This window comes from Anser cygnoides, chromosome Z (assembly GCF_040182565.1).
Source record: "Anser cygnoides isolate HZ-2024a breed goose chromosome Z, Taihu_goose_T2T_genome, whole genome shotgun sequence".
Taxonomy (NCBI): Eukaryota; Metazoa; Chordata; class Aves; order Anseriformes; family Anatidae; genus Anser; species Anser cygnoides.
The window spans coordinates 42,997,948-43,011,465 of record NC_089912.1 but is presented as its reverse complement, the minus strand read 5'-3'; the positions used below and the strand labels follow the sequence as shown (position 1 = coordinate 43,011,465).

The following is a 13,518-nucleotide window of genomic DNA, read 5'->3' as shown; positions in this document are numbered from 1 at the left end:
CCGAGCTCCTGAAGTTCAGAGTTGTGATTCTGTTGCTGTGCTCACTTCTCAAAGCATGTTAAACCATGTGGTCTCAGGATCGCTCGGCCAGGACGGCCCTCAGCTCTGCCATGTTTAGGTCTGTCTTGTTTACGAGTAGCAGGCCCTGCCGAGCGCCTCCTGTCACCCCCTCATGGATCACCTGCCTCCTCCGGTATCTGTATGGCTGGTGTAAGCTGCAAGTTATTTAGGGGAAGGTTTTTATATCATAATACAACTTCTCATTAATGTTAGGTTTAAAACAGTTTAATAATTTTTGCTGTATTGCAGTGTGAGTGATAGAAGAAAGTAAGTTTTTTGGCTGGACAATATTAAAAACAATGGCAACATACAGCCTATTGTTCTATGGTATATGAATAAAAAACAACCTAACTTTTACACTACTTTCAAGGACAAAACTCAATGATTTCAACAAAGTTCTGGGAATATTAAAAGGGGCAAGATGTAGACAAATATCATTTGCATCAAAAATACAGCCTGGCTGTTTGAGCATCTGAAAGAGATGTTCATGGGAGGAGTGATGGACCTGAGGTCTTTCTTAGGGCGAGGGTAATACCTGATTTCCTGGGGAAGTTCTCGTAAGAACATTGTGCCAAAGAAAAAAAAATCTGCCTCAACTAGCATTTAATTTTCAGCCCCATTAAGCACCTCATCTCTAGATGGTCGTGGGAGCTTGGAGACATTCAGTATTTAATGGTGGCTAAATAAGTATCTCCCTGCTGAGCTATCTGGCCTTTACAGAGGCACCTAACTCCTTGTGCAGGCTGAGTGGGGAGCCTGTGCGGTTAACCTAGCTGGCATGGACCACCCTGACATGTTACGCAAATTCTTTGTTTGTGTCTTTCTTCGAATTCTGTCCTTGGATGAGAACAGCCTTCGCAACAGGGAAAAAAGAAGCAGATTATTATTTCTGCATAACGGGTCAAGGGCTTTCTTTAGTGATGTTGATAATTACAGGACAAGTATGAGGCAATGGTAGCATTAACTGCTGCAGATAACAGTCTGATCTTGAACTACTGTCAGAATCATAGACTTCATAAAACATTCTTCTGGATTAAAAAAAAAAACAAACTTTGAGGTGAAAATATGTGTAAGTACAAAGAATCTGTGATGAGAAAGATTGTGATGTATGGTCATTATAAAGAAATGTTCTATGCTAACAGCACTGAGGAAATAACTGTAATTACAGGCTAAATGTTCACAACTGACTTTTCTGCATGTCAGGCAATTTCATTTAATATTTACAATTACAATGCAATCATCATTTAACAAATGCGTACTATATATAAAATACAGGCAAGCATTATTGCTATTAAACCACAACTCTGGCATTTATTGAAGAGAAAAACAGACTTGGAAACCTCAGTCATGCTGGCTATCTAAACACAAGCCTAGGTAATTTACCCCCAGTAATGGCTATTAGTGTTGTTGCCCTCATGCAGTTTCTCCAAACTAGAAAATGTCATTAAATAGCAAGTGTAAATAAGGACCTACTTGTAATTTAAAGCATTCAAAAAAACATTTAGTAGATACATTTTATGAAAACACATGTTATTGCCCAGGTCCTCTTATTTACATATTGAGAACAAAAAATGATGAAAAAAACCCTTGAAATGCCATGACTATGCTGCGGAGCATATGGACAGCAAGGACCTATATGAAATAAATGTTACAGTTCTCAAAAATATATGTCAAACTACGAAAGAACACTGAAGGAGGTTTTACTTTTTATTTCACCAGTCACTAGGAAAGCACGTAGTCAGATACAAAGGTGACAGGCATGAACTGTGAAATACTGGAATGCGATCACATTTGATAACGCAGGCAAAGTCAATTAAGGAGAAAAGCAGATGTTTTAGCTATAGGGTTTGTTGCTGTTCATGAAGGGAAATGAGTTTGATGTTACATGATGCTTTTAATAACTGCATTATCTGTTATTTATAACATTTTTTTCTAATACATTTTTTTTTAGAGCACAGGCTAAAATCTTATTTAATGTAAAATAAGAGAAAACAGTGTAACTTTCCCCTATCTCCAGTATTGTCTGTAGTATTGGTACAGTAGAAGTCTAATGATGAGGGAGAAGAGTCTTGTGATACACATGAGGTGACTATTGCTTTCCCAATTCCATTTAAAACTCTTTATTCAATGATCATTCTACCTCTGCCCTTCAAAAAGCAGAAATGGGAATTTGTTTGATCTATTATATCTCCATAGTGGTCTTTATGAAGTTATTAACCAGTATATTAGGCTCTGGGAACATCTGTAAAAATTAAGAAGTGAAATAATTGTGAATATTCATAGGTAAGTATTATTTACCTGTATGTAATTACAGTTAATCAGTCTGCACAGACAGTAGCAAATGCACAAAATGAAGTATGGCTATGTATTTATCTATTGTTATATATATATATATATTTAATAATAGTTTATTCTTGCACAACAGACAGACATGCTTCAACAGTACAATATGAATTAATGGAGCTCTTACAAAACCACTGCCTTGTAGGTATGAATTTATTATTATTACTGCCTTTGCTGCCATTTCTTTGTAGAAGGAAGCCATCTTTAATTTATTTTTTTCAGCTGAAAATACATGAAGTTGTGTGATATGAAAAAATATTAGTGTTTTGTATAATCCTGAAGTGATTTAAATACACAGGTGAACATTATTCATGATGACTATTTTGTGCAATGAACAGTTTTTAATCTATAAATCCAATATTATGTCGTCAGTGTAATTTACCACTTTAGATCTTCCTGAGAAATACAGTAAGTTTGTTCACATTGTGTTCAATCTACCAGAGATTTCAAAGTTCAAGAAACATGTTCTGTAATGGAAGTAAGGAAACCAAATTTTTATGGTGATGGAGGTGATGATATTTTGTGTTCTAGTGTTTTGCCAGCTAAGATTTTGTGTTGGTATGATGCTCGGAAGTTGTATGACTGTATTCCTGAATTAATTTGGGGAGTGTAAGAATTTGTAAGACAAGGAGGATTTATTAATGGAAAAAGGAAGTGTGGTTGGTGAGAATGTCAGTTATCTTAAAGGAAGTGTATTTTAGCAGGACATTTCTTTAGCTACATAGGAAAAAAAAAAGCAAAAGATTAAATAAAGCAACATTAAAAGATTATTCTCTTAAGCTTTATTTGCTTCTTTTAGTTTAGTTTGGTGTCTACAGGAAAATGTATTTAAACTAAGGTTGCTGTTTTGGGCAAGGAAGCAATGTTCTTTACAGGTATGATGTATTAAACGTTGTACTAGTGGTGTCCACAGCGCAATCAGTAGCACAATTTTTACTGGGCCTGCTCACAGCAGAACACATCTACAAGTACTCCTTAACACTTACATGGTAAACAAACTTTGCAAACATTGCCAGTCAAAACTTAAGGATGCTGTGGGTGGCGTGGTTTTTTTTTTGACCATATGTCTCATCCAGCATATTTGCAACAAAAACTTGTGTGTTCATTCTATGGGAGAAGCTTGTAAAACGTTCATATGTCTGAGGTAACCTGATGCCATTGAGTCTCAGAAACTGAATCTATTTGTTTTTTATGGGAGACAGTTTCAGTGCAACTGCCCTATTTGTGAAATTGACACAGACTGACAAAATCAGTATAAATTATGTTATTGGCATACAGATGCTTAGACTGGTAATTTTTTTTGCCAGTATGCTGAACCCTAGTTAATAGATTACCCTTAAGATTTAGGTGGAGTTTGCCTGACTGAAAAAATAAAATTAATAAAATAAAAAGGACCTGGTCATTTTGTACGACACTTCCACATTTGCAGATTTCTATTAGCCAGTATGACCATTGAAAGAAGCTGTTAGACATTTCCTGCCCCCGTTTTCATGCTTGCACACCATCCTCTTTGTGCCGGGCTAAAAAAAAAGAAAAATGAATCACCATAACGCAGCAGGGTTGCAAAACTACCTTTGGTAGCTGTTTTAGCCTGATTTTAGCCTGGATCAGTTCCCTAGGGAACAAGGGAGGAAATGGTGCAGGGGTGGAAAGAAGCAGGGGGAGGGAGAGGGAGAGCCGCATAGACTGGTTTAAGGCGTGCAAGACCCCATCCGCAGACACAATTCTGCTGATGGATAGCAACAGGCATCCTTGGGACCAGCTGGAGGAAAAGAGGATGAAAATATAGGAAGTGGCCAAATGAAGAACACAAGAGAAGGAAGCTGAGAAGTTCAGCTCCGGATATAACAGTGAGAAAGAGGCTACTGTGTCCTCTGTTTTCGTCCATGAATCAAACAATGGCTTTGTTTGGAGTCGTAAATAATAAACAAAAGGGGAGAGGAAAGAAAAGGGAAATTCTAAGCTCCCTGGGGCACTGAAAAAGAGTAAGCGATTGTAGAGTGCCCAACTCAGCTGTAGGGGAAGCTAAAGAACTAAATCATGTATATTTATACTGATTAAAGATACCAATGAGAATATCCAAAAATAATTGCGAGAAATTGCTTAATTTAAGGGTATTTAGTACCTACATTGTGTTTCCTGTTGGGATTTTCCTAGTCAAAAGAGAAAGGAAGACGCATTGTTTTCATATAAGTATTCCATTGAACTTTAATTTTGTGCGTCTGAAAGCATTAAAGTATAGACTGCACTTCTGTGGATACGGGCACAAATAATGTCTGCGTGATAATAATGTCTATCGGTCTCTGAGAATTAGCAGCGTGTTACCATGTTCTTTAAACAGACTTGATTGATGGTCATAACTCCCATTTTTTATGGCAGAATTTGAGAGGGTACATCATACGAGTATTACTTAAGTGGAAGGAATTGTAGGTTTAGGTTTTGTGTAGGTTTTTTGTTTGTTTCTGATATTTTTTTCCTACAAAAGAAGAATAAAAAGCATTTCTCAGCAAATTTTGAACCCCATTCCACTCCTGCATGCCAGCTTGGGCAGCCCTAGTGGTAGGTAGCAGTTTGTCCGTTTCTCCATTAGTTAGGGACATACCTTCCTTCTAGTTACGAGCATCCTAATTTCTGTAAGCTGCATTTGTAAATAACCAGCTGGTTCTATTTGGTAGGCTCCTTAAGTCATTAGAGGACCATGCTGAATTTTGTGGCATTATTTACAACTGCGAATGGTAGCTGAGGGGTGGGAGGGCAGGATACTCAATGCTGAGTTTTCCCCTGATGCTTTTCTAAACTATGCGTTTATCTGTTCTTCATTTTTCTAAGTATCTTCTCCAGCTGTGCAGTTATAATTCAGCACTATCATGTACTGTCACTTCTGCATTAGTAAATACTTAGGACCTGCTGAGTGATTATGAAATAACCTCATAATGAAATGCAGCAAAGAGTTCTAATTAAATTTTAAAGTTGCTTAACAACAATTCTACTTAGAATGAGAATTTTCCAACCATGTATCCTAATGAGTTCTCAGAATACATTACTATAAATGTATAAATGATATGGTAAACACAAAATGTGATTTTCCACACCTCCACTGTGGGGAAAACCATATGTAAACAAAATAAATTAATATACAAAATTACAAATATTAACTTATTTTGAAATACTAGGGCAACTACATGAATATTTTAATAATCTTATTTTTATAAACAAAAAAATACAGGAAGTCTGTATAGGCTGACACCAACGGCCTATGTAATTCAGTATCATATCAGTGAAAACTCTAGTAGTGGATTTCTAGAGTAGCATTATAGACATAAGGAGCTTTTTCCTTCTTTTTTTTTTTTTTTTTCAGCAGTCTCTGACTCATGGACACCCTAAGCCTTTGCGCTTACTGCTCACTGATAGAAATTTAGAAAACGCAATAACTGGTTTAACTGCAATAACAACCCACACTACAAGGTTTTGTGAATCTAAAACATTGTCTAAAAATATAGTTGTTGTACACCATCCTCCATTCAGAGGCTGTAAAATTTATATTCGATGAAGAAATATTTTGTCCATATTAAATGTGTTCCTAGTTTGCTGGCATTGCTATCTCTTTCTGTTACTACATGGTCTGTTTTTTAAGATGTGATATGCACACAATCACTAGTAGAAGTACAGCTAATGCCCTAATCCACTCATGTTCCCATATCAATAGTTTGTTTTAAATCTGACAAAAAAACAAGAAACAAACCTCCATAAATTAGTTAATATATCTAAGCACAAAATCCAACTAACTTAAAATGCTAACTGAACATTTATAAGGAGTCTTAAATTAATGATGATAATATGAACTTAATACTTATCTGGAAATCATAGCAATGCTACGTGAAATGGTAATTACAGTATTCTGAAAGGTCTTTTTGAGAACTGTTAACTTCAATGATGGTAAATAGAGCCATTTTAAGGAAAATCTTCATTATAGTAAAAATAAATATATAAATACAGCGAAATAGTTATATTAATAGTTATATATAGTTATATATATAATACTTATATATAAGTGTGTCAGTCACACAGCGTTACCAAGAATTGAGTTCTCTCTTTCAGTTTCTCGTTTTCCTGTTGAGTATACAGTTAATACTTCTTTTCTCCTATTCTTTTTTCTTTACTATGTTTACTTGAAATGTAAATTCATCAGGATTTGTACTCTCTCTTTTAGTTATGTGTTCTTTAACCCAAGTGTCTGAAGTTGTTGGTCCTGCTCTTGTTTGGGACATCATAGTACAAAACATAAACCAATGTTTTACCTATAGTCCCCTCCAAACTTTGCTGTTTCCACAAGAAACCAAGTGGAATAAACTCTTTGGTCAGACAAAGCTCTTGTTCTGCCATTTGGTTTATTATCCTGAAGACAACTGGGACTGTTAATTTCACCAGATGGGGATTATCAGAGTCCAATACTTTTCCATAATGTTCCCTCCATGCCCCATGCTTTTCAGTGATGAATGAGAAGGCAATGGGAAGTTAGTGGGAATACAGTAGGGATTTCTGCTCCAAGAAGCACATGACTGGCTATACCTTTATATATAACTATATAACTGTGTAACTATACCTTTTTTTTACATCTCAAAAATATTGAGACTTTTTTGTTCACTTCCTGATACTCTTGCCTGAGGATACATACTCTCAGACTTCCCTCCACAGTCACTTTCCTCCATAACCAGGGGTTGTCCTGTTCTGCTTGTTAAATTATTTCATGTAGTCGCATAACAGTGGGAATGGAGGCAGTAGTGCCTTCTCACTCCAGTAAATTCGCTATACTTGTAGACACTTTTAGATATCTTGCAAAAACACAGACAAATTAAATGCAAGTAGGGTCTCCAGTGTTAACTTCACACACACATCACCCTTCCCTTTAACAGGCCTTCTGCCTTAACTGTACTGTGCATCATGTGTGCTGCCTCTCACAACTGAGATGATTGAGTAGGCCTTTCCCATAGCTGCTGTTATTGGCTGTTGCTGGCACTCTGGCACGTAGCACAACATCTGCACAGAGAGTTGTATTTGTTGTATGGATTTTTCCTGCCCACCGAGTCACTGACCCCAGTGGAAAGAAAAGCATCTGCAGCAGCGAGGCCTGAAAGTATGGAGAAGGCAGAGCTTAGAGGAAGCAAAAGTATCAAGGATGCAGCAAAACATGTCTTTATAAAGAGTAGTCCAAGGGCAGTGAACAGTCCTGAATTTCTGAGTACCTGGACAGAAGAACAGGAAACAAAAACATGTAGGGTGAGACAGGTAGACAGAGAAAAAGTGGAAATTTGGGGCAGGTGTGGAGGTATGCAGAGTAAAAAGGACAGGACAGGTGAATTGAGAAGCTTTAGTAGATGTTGGCAAGGGTCTGAACATGAACTGTAGGGTGACTGTAGGTAGGCAGAAGCTGAAAGTTGGGATGCTGCTAACATGCAAAGCTGGAAATAAAAAAGCTTGATGGTACAGCAGAAAGGGACAGGCAGCTGGGCTGAGGATGTAGTGCCTGTGAGCACAGAGGTATGGCAGCTGGGGTCATATTAACATTTCTAAAATATTATTCAAGTCATTGGCAAAATAGGATGTTTTTTTCCATCTTCTCATAAATGGCTGAACCATTCTTGCTAAAATTTCTCTCAGTTTATCCTGGAGCAGGAGTGATACTTGAATGGTTGAAGTGTGATTCAAAATGAGCTGGGCAAATGGGATATACAGTTAAAAAAAGAAAAACAACAACAACAACAAAAACCACAACAGAATGAAAATCAGAAAGAACAAGTACAAGATAGTACACTTGAGGAGGAGCAATCAACTGCACAAATTAAGTATGGGCTGTAGCTGCTTAGAAAGTAGTTCTTCAGAAAAGCATTTATGGGTTGTAGTGGATCACAGAATGAGTGAGCCTCTGCCTCATGTGGCTGTCAAAAACATGTGAAAAACAAAGATGTAAGGGAAATATGAAAAATATTATAACCCGAAACCTATGACTGTGTTCATTTTCGGGCCCCTCAGTACAAGAAGGACATCAAGACCTTGGAGCGTGTCCAGAGAAGGGCTACAAAGCTGGTGAGGGGCCTGGGACACAAGTCCTGTGAGGAGTGTCTGGGGGAACTGGGGTTGTTTAGTCTGGAGGCTCAGGGGAGACCTTACGGCTCTTTACAGCTACCTGAAAGAAAAGTGTGGGGAGCTGGGGGTCAGCCTCTTCTCACAGGTAACTAGCAATAAGACCAGAGGGAATGGCCTCAAGTTGTGCCAGCGGAGGTTCAGGTTGGAAATGAGGAGACATTTCTTCTCAGAAAGAGCAGTCAGGCATTGGAACGGGTTGCCCAGGTTAGCCGTGGCATCACCGTCCCTGGGGGTGTTTAAGGAAAGGCTGGATGTGGTGCTTAGGGACGTGGTTTAGCGGGTGACATTGGTGGTTGGGTAATGGTTGAACCAGGTGATCTTGAAGGTCTCTTCCAACCTTAATGATTCTGTGATTCTGTGGGGTAGTTTAGTCCCGGCAGGCAGCCCAGCACCACCCAGCCACTCACTCACACTCCCCAGGTGGGACAGGGGAGAGAATCGCCAAGGTGAAAGTGTGAGATCTCATGGGTTGAGAGGAAGACACTTCGCTAGGCAAAGCAAAACCCATGTGCAAAAGCAGAGCCAGACAAGGAATCCATTTGCCGCTTCCCACAGCAGGCAGGAGTTCAGCCACTTCCAGGAAAGCAGGGCTCAGCATGTGGAACAGTTTCTTGGGAAGACAAATGCCATCATTCCCAATGTCCCCCCCTTCCTCCTTCCTTACCCCAGCTGTTATTGCTGAGCATGGCACCATATGCTATGGGATGTCCCCTGGGTGTTGTAGTCAGCTGTGCTGGCTGTGTCCCCTCCCAACACCAGCTGGCAGGGCAGCACGAGGAGCAGAGAAGACCTTGGTGCTGCGTAAGTGCTGCTCAGCAACAACTAAAACACCAGCATGTTATCACAACTGTTTTCATCACAAATCCAAAACACAGCACCACAGATATTGCTGTGAAGAAAATTAACTCCATCCCAACCATGAACAATACAGCACACGAAATAATTCCCCACTGGTCAGCACTGCTGAATTTGTGAAGGTTTACTCAGACTGGATTTAGGGACTACACAAGATGTGAACCAAACAGTAAAAATCCAGACAAACAGCAGGAAAGATCATTGCTAGAGAAAATGTATTTGGAGAGCAAAGGTTGAAAGAAATCAGGTCATTTACCTGAAAGAAGGCTGGAAGGAGCAATGGAAAAACATGATATTCTTCAAAAGAGCATAAGGTTATTACAGACAGAAGGTAATTAATCTGTTCCCCTTATCTGCAATAGGAAAAGAAATAGCAGGCTTAAACTAATGCAGAAAAGACTCAGGTTAGAAATGAGGAAAATATTATTGAAGGTACTATGTGCAGGGACCTCCAATAAGTGCATTATAAGCCTGGGGAGGTGTCAGGGACCCATGTCCAGGAGGCCTTTAAGAACGGGTTAGACCAGGCTGGTCAGGAATGCTTTGAATAGAGTTAGGTGTTTTGGAGCTGGTGAACAGAACTACATAACCTGGAGTCCCTTCACATATGTTTTCCTGACAGTGAAGTTTTAAGCAGCTGGGAAGATTTTTAGGATTAAAATTCACAGTGCTTCTCTGTTGAATGCCAATACTTGAAATTTTTCTAAAGCTGACCCAGGGGCGGATGGAGCTACAGCTAGAAATAATGGGCTTATCCAAACAGCTTGTTTTCACCTCAGTAAATGCAATTGTGGTCTGCTAATGTGTCACCTCCACCTACACACTGCGATGCTGTCCTTTCTGCATATACCATTTCCAATAGTCAGTGCAGTTTTGCCAGTGGAGTCCTATTTATGCTTGGGACTTTTGCCGGCACAACCCTTGTCACGCAGCAGTTTTACCTCTTCACTCATAGCAGGCATGTCTGATGTAAGACTAGCTTCTTTGGGTAATGTTAACCACAGGATTGCAGCCTGTACTGCAAGAGCAATTAGCCAGAAATAGTAAAGAAGAAATAGTCACTGTACCCGAGCAGGAAATTTTTGTGATATCCTGTCCTGAATATACAAAGAAGCTAACTGATGATAACCCCCAGTAGTGGAAAACTCTGATTACTACATTCTGATTAAAAACAACCAACCAGCCAAACAAACAAACAAACCAAATTTTTGCAAAAGTTCGGTGAACTGTTTAAAAAAATCAGTAGGCAAAATGTTTATGTGAACCACACTTTGCACAAAGTCAAATCTCAAACCTAGCTTTTTGGAGTTCCTTTTGCACCTTAAAAGTAGTCTGTTCTTGCTTAAGGTTTTTACAAAATACTTCATAAATATACCTCTCTGATTCTCTTCCCAGTTTTGCTTATATAAATCAGATTTTAATCTAACAAAGACAGTGATATTATGCTGATAAAACAGAGATTGAAAAGAAAACTAGTAAATCTCTATTTTAGGACACAGCTGTCTCTACTCAATATCAAACATTTGCTGGGAAGGTGTCACAAATGAGCCAAAGAGAAGGACCCGTAGAAGGAACTCTCAGGCAGAAAATTACACCTTTTTTTTTCTGTCCAGGTCCTGCTTCTCAATTAGATTGTGGACCCGCAGCTGTGCTTTCAGTTAACTTACAGAAGTTGGCTATAACAGCCTGCGCTTGTTATCTTCCTGCTGCTCAAACAGGACTTCACAAACATTTCATCATGTGTTCCCTGGCTTCACTGGAACAACCCATGAGTTCTGCATAGTTGGCTGGTCTAGGTTCAGAAAAGTCATTCTTCTTAAGACTGAGTTTTTTGGCTCATTTTATCTAAACCTTCATTAAGTCTTAAGTCTGTAGTGGTATCACCAGCATATGCAGCATGCAGACCATGATTACTGCCTCATTTTCAAGATGCTATTTTTTTTTAAAGGCATTATGTCCCATCTTTATTAGTATGAACAATATGTTCTTTAAAATGTGCCTTTGTAAACAACATATTAACTAACACCTTTCTTCTTCCCAGCTGTCTGGACCAAGTTGCTCTAAAGTCTGTTTCAAAACCCCAGGTATTGCTGAAAACCAGCAAATATTGCAATGCAAATGTATCCATGCTAGCCTTGCTGTTATAGTATCTAAATAACACATTCAAATCAGTAGTTAGCCAAGTAACAGATATTTAACTTTTGTCTTGAATTACTGCAGTTGATATTGATTATTTCAGGAAGAGTCAGGTTTCATTAATTACGTATTAAAGCAGAGCGTTAGCAATGAGAATGTTGTTAGCTGTATTGAAGAGTGACAGGTACTGCTGATGTCAAAAAAAAAATGTGCTGGCATTTCCAGTTCTCCCGTTCACTTTGTACAGATCCTTTCTGTGCTGCAACAAAAGCTCTAACAGTTTTTCAGATTATGGGTGCTTCTGTGTATGCAATGCAGAATTAGAGCAGTTATGTGGGAATCATGCCTTTAATTTAGCTTTGCCAGAGCACATAAAATATTTTGGTTTAACAGTATCACAACACTTGGCACTTATTTAATGAATTTCATTAAAAGGTCAGGAAAGACTGTGTAGACGTATTTCAGTTTATTAGGAAACTCTGTACAACCTGACAATATCAACGATGTTCTTTGCTTTCATTCTGGAATAATGAATACTCTCTTCAAACATGTTTACAATTTCTTTCTAGATATTTATGAAAATAACTTTTAAAAATGTTATTAAAAAACTCAGAAGCATTGAATAGAACTAATTTCTGCTCCCAGAGTAGTTTTTACTTATAGCATTCTTTTTAACGGAGTTCCAGCCACAATTGAAACAGTCCTTAAAGAAGACATCTGGAACATAAAGCTAATTATTCCATGTACTCTGACTTGCTATAATAAGGGGTGATAAGGATACGCCTCTCTTTTTTCTCTCCAACTACAATATGTTGTCTATTTTCAAGTGAAGAGTACTAAAAAAAATCTTATCTTGATTTAAATAGGATCTGTCCATTTGAGTCTGTCAATTTCCTATTATAAAAAAATGATTCTTAAAATAAATTTCTTAGTAGCTGGGGCAACCACAGGGTGAGTAGTTAGAAGAGAACAGTCACTAGATTCTTGTGCTGGAGGAAATAGAGGAAATGTTCTTTTCTTTCTCCTGAAGATGGGGATTTATTAGACCTTTTAGCAAATAATTTGGTTTTACAATACATTACCAGGAATTAGTGAGATTGGTTATGTCCCTAATTACGTTTTTTTAAAATGTCCTTAGTCTACTTCGAAAAATTTTGAAGTGGACCTTTATTATAGCAATGCCCTCTTAAAATCAGGGTCACAGGTGGAATGTAGCAAGGCTAATATGAAAAGTAATGGAAAAATCCACTACTTGTTTGCTACTTAAATGACATGGTTGGGTAAATGGATTTCTCTACTTCCTAGGAGTGTGCTTCTACATTAGTCTAGCAGCAATTAGAGAAAAGAGGTTGCTCTGCAAATTGGCTCCATGAACCATGTAGTTCATCTTTTTATTGTGTAAAACATAAAAAATTGCTCCTAATCAATCCACTTCAACTTTCAGTCTAAAAATTATTTATCATCCCTTTCAGCCTAGAGCACTTCTAAAATGTTTTCCTGAAATTAACTAAAAGGAGATGGTATTTGCATCAGTAAGCCGATTATGGCTATGTGAGGTAAATCCTACCGTGGTAGCAACAAAGAGACTACATTATTACTGAAGAGTTCTTAACAAATTGATTAATGCTTTTAGAATAATTAGTCCACATTTCAGATGTAATAGTGCTCTCTTATTTAATAAATGAATGATGCATTGCTTGATGACCATAATACTGAAATGCCTCATTTTTTGAAAAAGAAAATGAATTATTTTGAACTTTCCTTTTTGACAGGTAGTAAGTTGCTTATTAAATATAGCTTGACTCCTTCCCTTTAGCTCTTGTCTCCTCTGAGACCTACAGTGTGACTTCTGCTTTTGTGGATGATAGTATTTTTGATTGTGGCTTAATGATTGTCAATAGTTCCTGCAAGTTAACAGAATCATTGTGTTCAGATAATTGGACTGGGTGTGAGGAGATAAAATTTCCACAGCAGGCTACA

At 38.0% G+C, this 13,518-nt stretch overlaps 1 long non-coding RNA gene across 1 annotated transcript; it reads right to left on the bottom strand.

The window, feature by feature from the left end:
* Positions 1-1,040: 1,040 nt before the first annotated feature.
* On the bottom strand, positions 1,041-9,881 carry LOC136789071 (uncharacterized). Its single transcript, XR_010827844.1, has 3 exons — positions 9,659-9,881; positions 3,799-3,923; positions 1,041-2,302 (listed from the first exon to the last, which is right to left on the bottom strand). It is a non-coding gene; the product is annotated as an uncharacterized lncRNA (long non-coding RNA).
* Between the last annotated feature and the right edge of the window lie 3,637 nt (positions 9,882-13,518).